General features: G+C 40.2%; 1 long non-coding RNA gene across 1 annotated transcript in view; it reads right to left on the minus strand.

The window, feature by feature from the left end:
* The window catches only part of LOC122808651, a 44,450-nt gene extending 37,300 nt beyond the window's left edge, over positions 1 to 7,150 (minus strand). Inside the window, exons 1-2 of the long non-coding RNA XR_006365810.1 lie at positions 7,008 to 7,150; positions 6,762 to 6,910 (exon numbers count right to left, since the gene is read on the minus strand). This is a non-coding gene — a long non-coding RNA (uncharacterized LOC122808651). The remainder of the gene's footprint in view (positions 1 to 6,761; positions 6,911 to 7,007) is intronic.
* Between the last annotated feature and the right edge of the window lie 2,263 nt (positions 7,151 to 9,413).

Here is a 9,413-nt window from a genome sequence, read left to right on the forward strand (position 1 = left end):
TAAATCCACCTGATCTACGCCAACTCAGACAGACAAGGCCTCAGTTTAATATGCTATCCAAAAGTTGGCATACCCGGTTACTAGCCAACATACAGACTTTTCTATCATTTTTCACCCTTTAATTACCTCTCTCTTTTTTCAACAAGTCAGTAATTTCTCCATTGCCTCATATTCGTTTCCTGAATAACATCAAGTGCCTCTGATATCTTCATGAGCACTTTTTTCAATACTTAAAAAATAAAAAAGTTAACTGATCTTGAGTGGGATTTTTTTTGTTATGAATAAGTCACATTAAAACACCTATCTTGAGTCACATCTCAATGGCTATGTGGACCTAGCCATTTAAAAATATACAGATTTGACATGCATAACCTTAAATCTACAAGTTGTCATAAGAATACCACTAATATGCCATTTCCTCTAAATACTTAAGCTACTTTTGCATCTAATATCTCAGATGTGGCAAGTCATCATTCTACATTTCATGCTTTGCATTTAAATTTTGCTTCCTTACTGCCCTTCTGTGTTGTATGGAGACATGGAGGTTTGCCATCCAGGCAGAAGTTGGCAATTAAGCCATGTGTTTGGGGATGGCATCACACAACATGCATTTAACCTTATACCCAGCAACATTTTACCAGAGATAACTTACATAACAGTATCCTAGCATACCTCACACCAGGCACCTGCATTCAGCACAGACTTAGGATGCACAGTGCGACCTACAGCTAATTGCTTTTGTGGTGTTCTACCATGGCAGTGGTGCATAGTGGGAGTCTTGTGCAACACCTCCCTCTATAGGTGAGGAAATGTAATGCAGTAATTATTCCAACTACATACACAGTTTTTGGACACTTTAATTTTGGACTCAGGATTACAAGACATGCTCTGCAGATGAAAATGTCAGTCAGCACAGAAGTATAAAACCTGCTGTGCCAGTCATTAACAGTATTATTTTATTCATTTATTATGTTTTAGTCATTAACAGTATTATTTGATTCATTTATTGTATTTTAGTTTACCTTTTTGATGGCCCAGTAAGACCAATGGAGTAATTGTCTCTTTTCAGGGGCAAAGTGGCAGCACTGGCTGTGGTTAAGTGACGTGGTAAGTCACACAATAGGCAAATGAAGGTGAAAGGAATCAAACCCTCTACCATGGGCACAGGGAGCAGCTCCTTAACAGCTCAGAGCTTTAGTCTTGTTCGCTGACTAAATCTTTTCCTGAATGTTACAATAACCTGTTTTTCTACCTCCCCTACCCCCCCCCCCCCATGACTCTACTCGAAAGGCAAACCAGATGCTTGTTTGCCACTTGTGTTGCTATGGAGAAGAAGGTGGAAGCCAGATATATTTGAAATGATATATACACCCAAATGACTTGTCACTTCTATTCTCTTCTAGTTCAATAGAAATGAGTCACTTGACTCATTTTTGGAAGGAGGGAGGGAAGGAGGATGTGAATTACAATTCTTCCATTAGACTAGTATAGGCTAGAATAGCAGGCTGGCAGCATCCCTTCTGATAATTTTGCTTATTACTAATCCCTTGATCTGTTGACTAGAGAAAGACAGGGAAGAATGTAGAAGGGGCTTAGAGACAGACACCTGAAAAAAGTAAAATGTCATTATTTGTGTAGGCCCTTTTGCAATTGATAAAGTAATGTAGAAAGGGCAGCCGAGTGCAAAAGGCTAAGGATATGAACTGCTAAAGAGCTTAATCTCCTGGGTTTGTTACTAACAGTCATTACTTAAAAATTGTACAAGTCTTTAAAGCAGGCAGCATCCCCAGTTCATACCTGAAAAAAGGCACATTCCTAGTGGGTCTACCTGGTAACAAATTAATAAATAAATAGCTTTCATTTCTGTGTTACTGACACTTGTGTCAATCAACTGTATTCCAAACATCAGGGATAAGAAGTAAATGCAAGTTACTAGTCCATTTTATCATATGGAGGCTGCAGTCTAACCTTTCACGGTGTAAAGATACATTATGAAAGGCAGATTTTTTTAACTTCATTATGTCATGGATAGCACATGTGCTTCAGTGCATGTGCTCATGTTAGCATATCTGATTGGATAGTTCACGTGTGCTCATGATAAAGATGACAGCTCACTCTGCTACTTACTTGTTGTCTCTCTCTTCGTCTACCAACTTTACAAGGATGCAATCGCACAATGGGCTACTTCTGCACTTTCATTCCTTAGCCACCTCAGAAGGATTGCTGCTATTAGCCATGCTGTTCTCCTCCCCCAGCCAGTAGTCTGGTGCCTGGGATGATACTCAAAACATAGCCGACTAGAAGCAACATTAGCTCATTGCTGTACATCAGGATCGTGTACCAGTGGACCCTATTTCTAATGAGATGTGAACTGGCTAGTGCCAATACAAGTAGTTCCTCTTTTTCCAGGGTGAGACACTTTGTGAACCTTTCCACGGTGAGACACTTCAAGAATTATGTCTATTACAAAAACATCCCAGTGTTGCAGAAATAGGCCTTCTGTCTGCAGTGTTGGGGGTCTCACTTTGATTAGTATTACAAGTTCAGGATGAACAGGTCCACACACCTGGAGGTCAGACTGTATACTTCCTGGGAGGTAGATAGATTGGAAGAATTTGCTTAGCTACTTCATGTTGCAAATTAATGGGGTAGCATACAAATCTTGTATCTTGATCAGGGGGTGTAGCCAGTGACCCACATAGAAGGCATATTGAAGAATGGTGCAGGTGCACTGATGACATTGCATGTTTACACCCCAGAGATATCAAGACAGTACATGTAGGGAGTCTGAACCACAATATGACAAGCCCAACCTGTTTCCATCTCCCCTAGTGTGAGTAACCAGTGCACTGGTATAAAGAAGCAAGGCCTGCCTGGCAGTCAGTTACACTAGGATACTATTCAAGACAAACAAGACTTGAAAGCAGAAGCTAAACAAGATCTGGTACAGCAACAGGTAATCTGAAATACTGGGATCTGGTACAGCAGCCAGTAATCTGAAATACTGGGGTCTGGTACAGCAACTGGCAATCTGAAATACTGGGATCTGGTACAGCAACGGGTAATCTGAAATACTGAGATCTGGTACAGCAACAGGTAATCTGAAATGCTGGGATCTGGTACAGCAACAGGTAATCTGAAATGCTGGGATCTGGTACAGTAACAGGTAATCTGAATGCTGGGATCTGGTACAGCAACAGGTAATCTGAAATGCTGGGATCTGGTACAGCAACAGGTAATCTGAAATGCTGGGATCTGGTACAGCAACAGGTAATCTGAAATGCTGGGATCTGGTACAGCAACAGGTAATCTGAAATGCTGGGATCTGGTACAGCAATAGATAATCTGAAATGCTGAGATCTGGTACAGCAACAGGTAATCTGAAATGCTGGGATCTGGTACAGCAACAGGTAATCTGAAATACTGGGATCTGGTACAGCAACAAGTAAGCTCAAATTCTGGCTGGAGAAAAAAGTAAATAAATCCTGACTGAGACAAAAGATGTACACTACAAACTCCCCCATGAGGGACCCACTAGAGTTCTTGTATGTTACTGCTCACTGCTAGATAGATGAGGAAAGCATACCACTAAGCCCACCCCCCCCCAAAGAGATCCCCTCACTGTCAGAGGGAGGAGGGACCTTGCTAGGGCATTGTTTGGTAGGAAATTAACTTCTACAACCCTTGCAGTACCATAGCAACAAGATAGCCAATAGGGCCACTGGTAGAAATGGCAGTCTGGAAGGGAGACATCACCCACTGAAATAAATCATTGTGAGATGATGATGATGAAGAATGAAAATTAGGGTCACCAAATGCTGATGCCAACTTCTGACACCAGTTCTCACTTCTAGAGTACTTCTAAATTTCTGAAGGTTGCTCTTGTGTGGGACGAGTTTCAAATGTATTCTTATAGCAGATTTGAAATCATAAGCCACCTTTATATTTCTCCACCAGATGTCACCAAGCATGTAGTCAAAGGTTATTCTTTTAAAATGAAAAAAAAAAAAACCTTCTCATATGAAACTGATGCCAAAGGTCATGTTAGGCGGGATGCAGTGTTTCTTTTTTTTTTTTTTTTTTTTTTTTTTTAATTCCTGCCTTCTGATCAAAGTACAATGCTTTAAAAAGACAGCTATAAGGTGTGGGGATATAAAGAAGCTTGCATTTTTCTTAAATAAAAAAAGATGCAAATACCATGGTACAACAAACAGTATTAAGAAATTGTTACTAAATTTGGGAGGGGAGATAATCCAAATGTATCACAAATATTGCATCCTGAGAGAAGCAGACAATTTCACAAAACATACATAATATAATGTTACTCAAAATAAGGTGTTATTTCAAGAATATTGCCCCTACTACTGAGTACAAGGTCATACTGAGTGACTTTTACAAGATAAGTACAACAGAAAGAGATAAATTACTAACTCAGTGAAAGCAAATAGATAAAATCTTCTGGAAAAAAATATGTACAACAGAGTAGCCTCCTTTACTGTAGATGGTAGGTACCCGTTTGTCCATGCCAACTGCAGGACTCCTGCTTGATTCTTCAGTGAGCTCGACTATGTTAATACTTCCTGTCCTTTCTTGCACTTTATTGTCCATGTCCATAGCTTTTCCTATCCATGTTCTGTATCTATCAATCCATATAAATTGAATACGTGTTTGTGCATGTATGCGTGTCCATCTTTTTATGTGTCCTATTGCCAACAATATTCTTGTCTTTTTACATTCAAAGGTATCTTGAAAGGCCTGATGTACTGAGAGACTTTTGTGGGTGGCCAAGGTCTGTTTAACTGACTAGTAAGCATTGAATTTAACACACATGTATACATCAGATAAAACCCACGAGTCTGCTGTTCCAAGATAAAAAACATAGCAAAACAACTGATTTAAGTCTCACCATGTAACTCTCCAATACATAGTGGTATCAATTTCCTTGTTCATTCATTTTAAAAAGGCCCCTCACACACACACACACACACACACACACACACACACACACACACACACACACACACACACACACACACACAATGACACACACACAATGACACACACACACACAATGACACACACAATGACACACACGTTGACTGACACACACACACACACACACACACACACACACACACACACACAGCTTCATAGCCATCATTTTGAAATAAAAGAGGAATGGTGGAGAGTTAGATGCTTCAAAATGATGCATGTTATTCACCAACATATTGCATACTGTCCTGGTCACCGGTGAAAATGACCCTTTTAAGCACACACACACTTTTCTTTTCCACTACTTTCACCTGTGATTATAATATAAACAAGGATAACAGCATTAAGATTAGAACAGGCTTAGTGGTGCAGCTGTAGAGTTGTTGCCTCACAGCAAGAGGTTCTCTGGTTCAATTTTTGGCTGGGGTGCCTTCTGTGTGGAGTCTGCATGTCCTCCCTGTGTTCATGTGGGTTTCCTCCGGGTGCTCCGGTTTCCTCCCACGTTACAAAGACATGCATGTGGAGCCTTTCTCCCCGGGCCTCCGCTGAAAATTGGCTTTGTTCCAAGTCGGACTTTCCCGGTTAACAAATGTTAAATAAATAAAAATAAAATAAACAGGTGATCATAAAAAAATGCAGGGCAGTCTGCTTACCCTATGCCTTTGTCCATAGAGCATGCAGAACTGGGAACCATGACATGGCTGCACACATTAGTCACAGATACTAACTAGAGACTGGCACTACATACATCCGAGCACTGTCTCATAATGTGTGGTACATCCGAGCACTGTCTCATAATGTCTGGTATATCCGAGCACTGTCTCATAATGTCTGGTACATCCGAGCACTGTCTCATAATGTCTGGTACATCCGAGCACTGTCACATAATGTCTGGTACATCTGAGCACTGTCTCATAATGTCTGGTAAACCAATACAAACTGGTGTGCCTCAACAGGTTTCCTACTACAGTAATGTAAAGGATGACGACTTAAGCCAAGCTTTGTGCTTGCCAGGCACTTAGAAATACAATGTGTGTTAATTACTAAAAATTGCTTTCACTTCTAGTACATTTTGAACCATCATCCCATTGCAACTGGGCTGTTCACACTCTTTCATAGAATACATTAGGATGCATTGTATGAAACTTAAATGTGCTGTGGAAATCTCAAGTAATATTCAGCCAACAGTCTATCTGCTGCCTCTAGCCTTCTCACTGCTGTTTATTTCACTTCACAATATAGCCTGGTGAAATAAATTACTTGCAAGATTTCAGCTCTATTCTTTACTACAACCTGCTTCTCAACAATACTTTTCTGTCACTTCACAAAGTTGGGATACACTTTCTAGAGCAGGTAGTGTACACTTTAATGTCATTTCTTCACAAACATTGTGATGTAACACGGAGAATATGCAATGAGTACTGAATAAGTTGGAAAGCAAGGTTTTTAAGTCTTATATAGTATTAATATGCTTGCCTCTTCCAGTCTTTTGTATTGCCCCTCCCTTTTTGTTATCAGAAAAAAAAATCTACCAAGTTTAAAGATTTCTGTCAGCTGATACTAGGTTCCTCGACCCCCTCTTTGTATTTCTGCAATTAAAAAGGTGAAATTAAAGCAAAAGGATGACACACCATGTTTGTTAAATCCTTTCCCATTAAAGCAGTGTATTCTGCCTTGTTCTTTGACAGTTCATGTCTCTAAAATCCTGCCTAGGCACAGACTTAATACTAAAGGTGAAGTTTTTGCAAAATGTGACAGCTAATTCTTACCTTTTGCTGTTGCTGTTCTGATTCGGTTTCCTGATGTCTCTTGCATTGTTCTGATTCAGTTTCCTAATGTCTCCTGCATGCACGAGTTCAAATGCTGGTTATTCCCTGAGCTGTGAAGCTTCTCTTCTGGGTTCAGGCCCAAAGACTGGCTGAAATGAGAAAAACTCTTTGGAAATTGTTCTGAACACTCGCGTTAAGTACACGAACATAATAAAATAACAAGAAAAAAAGGCTTTTCCATCCCACCTCTCCACCATTCTAACACAGTACATTGCTGAGTAAAGCTCTTAACTCCAGAGAGCATCGAGCCAGGTCCAAGGAGTACAATGGCTGGTCTCAAAATGAAAGGAGATGTGAGACAGACAGTAAGAAAGAGATCAGGGCGTTGTATCACAGGCCTTAGGGCAGGAGTGACGGTTGAAAAGTTGGTCCCCCACCCCCTTCACAGTATCACTCCACCTTCCAAAGAATGCTCACAGGTAATTGAGAGGCCGCATTCTGCCACACCCTACACATAAAGACACACGCACACGCACTCACACAGGTGTGTTGTCCTCTTCCTATAGGCTCATATGACATGACAGACCAACCTGCTTGCCTGATCTACTGTTCTTTTTTTTTCTTTTTCTTCATATTTCCTTACTTCACTTTTGTATGAAGCCTAGGTCAGTACTTTCACATTAGAGGCACAAAAAACAGAAAAGATAATAAACAAACCCCTTCTCCTTTCATGTTGGGCTAGCCGATTTTTTCTTCCTACGCACCCATCATATTAAGCTGTCATCTTAGTTACAATCCCAGAACTTGACACACCAGTCTGTCCTGCATTCCTGTTCTACATACACATATCAAGAAAAAAAAGACTTTTCTAGTCAAACAGTTTGCAGTTCCATACATACTGAGTACATAAGGCTTTTCTTTACTCGCACATCCTGGGGGATATATTGAGATCTGGAACATAAGTATGTTTTATCAGTCCCAGGGTCCTGATTTACTATGTTGTATTAACAAAGGTGTCTCAGTGTTTACTATGCAGTGTATAAGTCTGATGCCTAGAGCCATAGTAAACAACAATTTCTGATCACCTAGTGTTGGGGTAGAAGTCTTTGACCGTTAGTAGAAACATAGTCTATAGTCTACCTTGTGTGCGATTCATTGAACCAGTTTGCAGTCTAAGTAGCTTAACTGGTAGCACATGTGCTTTTGGTGCAGAGAGCTGTGGGTTCTCTTCCCACACCAGGTAATTAGTTAACTTTTCCAATACAGACTCTGTAGTGCAGTGTAAGTGATGTGATGCACTCTCGAGTGTGGTGTCCTTCAGATGAGATGTTAATCCAAGGCCCCATTTGCCTGAGTCGGTGGTAGCACAGGTGGATGTAAAAGATACAATGGTACTTATCCAAAAAATTGGGGAAAGTTCCCCAGTGATCTGGCCAATTTTCCCCTAATTAATGTAAATACCACCTCATGTCTCCCCTGAAAAAATGCCAGTCAACAAAGTGTAAATAAATATAAGATATGTGATATGGCAACCTTAGCTCTGTGGTTTTCACATATTGTGTTTTGGTACAAAACATTAATTTCCTGTCATTCATCTGTTGCTGTACAAAACATAATCTATTTTTGTTATGGACATGGGTTGGAAACTGAAAGAGCCCTTCCACAAGATTGTATTGATTTGTTAATCTGGCTAAACTGCCACTCTTTAGAGGCAACCGTGGAGACTTGCTCAGAGACAGAGGCAAGAAGAATCAAACCCTGTACCCTTGACTACAAGAACCAGTTCAGTCTCAGGTCAACCCTTTAATCCTCTGTGCTAACTGCCACACATATATAGTCATAAAACACAGCCATTCCTAGCCCGTGAGGGCCAAACAAACCAAAAATACTATGTCCTTTTAGTACTTAACACACTCTGCTTCCGGCTAGAACATTCTCCAGCTCTAATTCACTGAGTGCAGAGAGAAGTGGGGTTTACGTGAGCTCACTCAATCCCGGGGTCTTAAGAGTCGAGGGTGTAGCCAGGCATACACTTTGTACTCTACAGAGGATGTATTTTTTTGCATCACTCAAAAACATTGTAACTTTTTTCAGGCCATATTATGTTTACAGCTGTCTAAATTAATGCTGCTAATAACAAGTACATACCTTCTTTATAGAGAGGATTGCAAATCTAAAAGCAAGATCTTTAGTAGTTTCAGAAGGAACTGCTGAAAATGATGTATACATTTATTAACTGCAAGGGGGGCAACATTTTGAAAGATGCGACCATTTGTTTGAAATGCCAAGTGGGTTGGGAGCAGTAGAAAAGGTTTGTGAGCACAAAATGAAATGTTCTGGCTACACCCCTGCTTAGAGCACTGTCTAGTGATATAAAACCCCTTATTTTTATGTCATATAGCATGGAATGAATATCCCTGAGGCTAGCAGATCCACTTTGACATGGGAATATGGATGTGGAAACATGTATTTTTTCTGAGAAATGGTATCTGATTTTCTAGATCACTACTGAGTTCCCTTGGGAGCTACTTCTGAATACTGAATATATCCATGATGTTCACAGAGTAATTAGCCAGCTTCAGTCTTTCTTATCCTAAGAATATGAAGATGGACTCTGATAATTGTTGTAACATATATGCAAGTAGAGAGTGT

The sequence above is a fragment of the Protopterus annectens genome, chromosome 8.part0 (assembly GCF_019279795.1).
Source record: "Protopterus annectens isolate FY-2018-M chromosome 8.part0, PAN1.0, whole genome shotgun sequence".
Classification (NCBI taxonomy): domain Eukaryota; kingdom Metazoa; phylum Chordata; order Ceratodontiformes; family Protopteridae; genus Protopterus; species Protopterus annectens.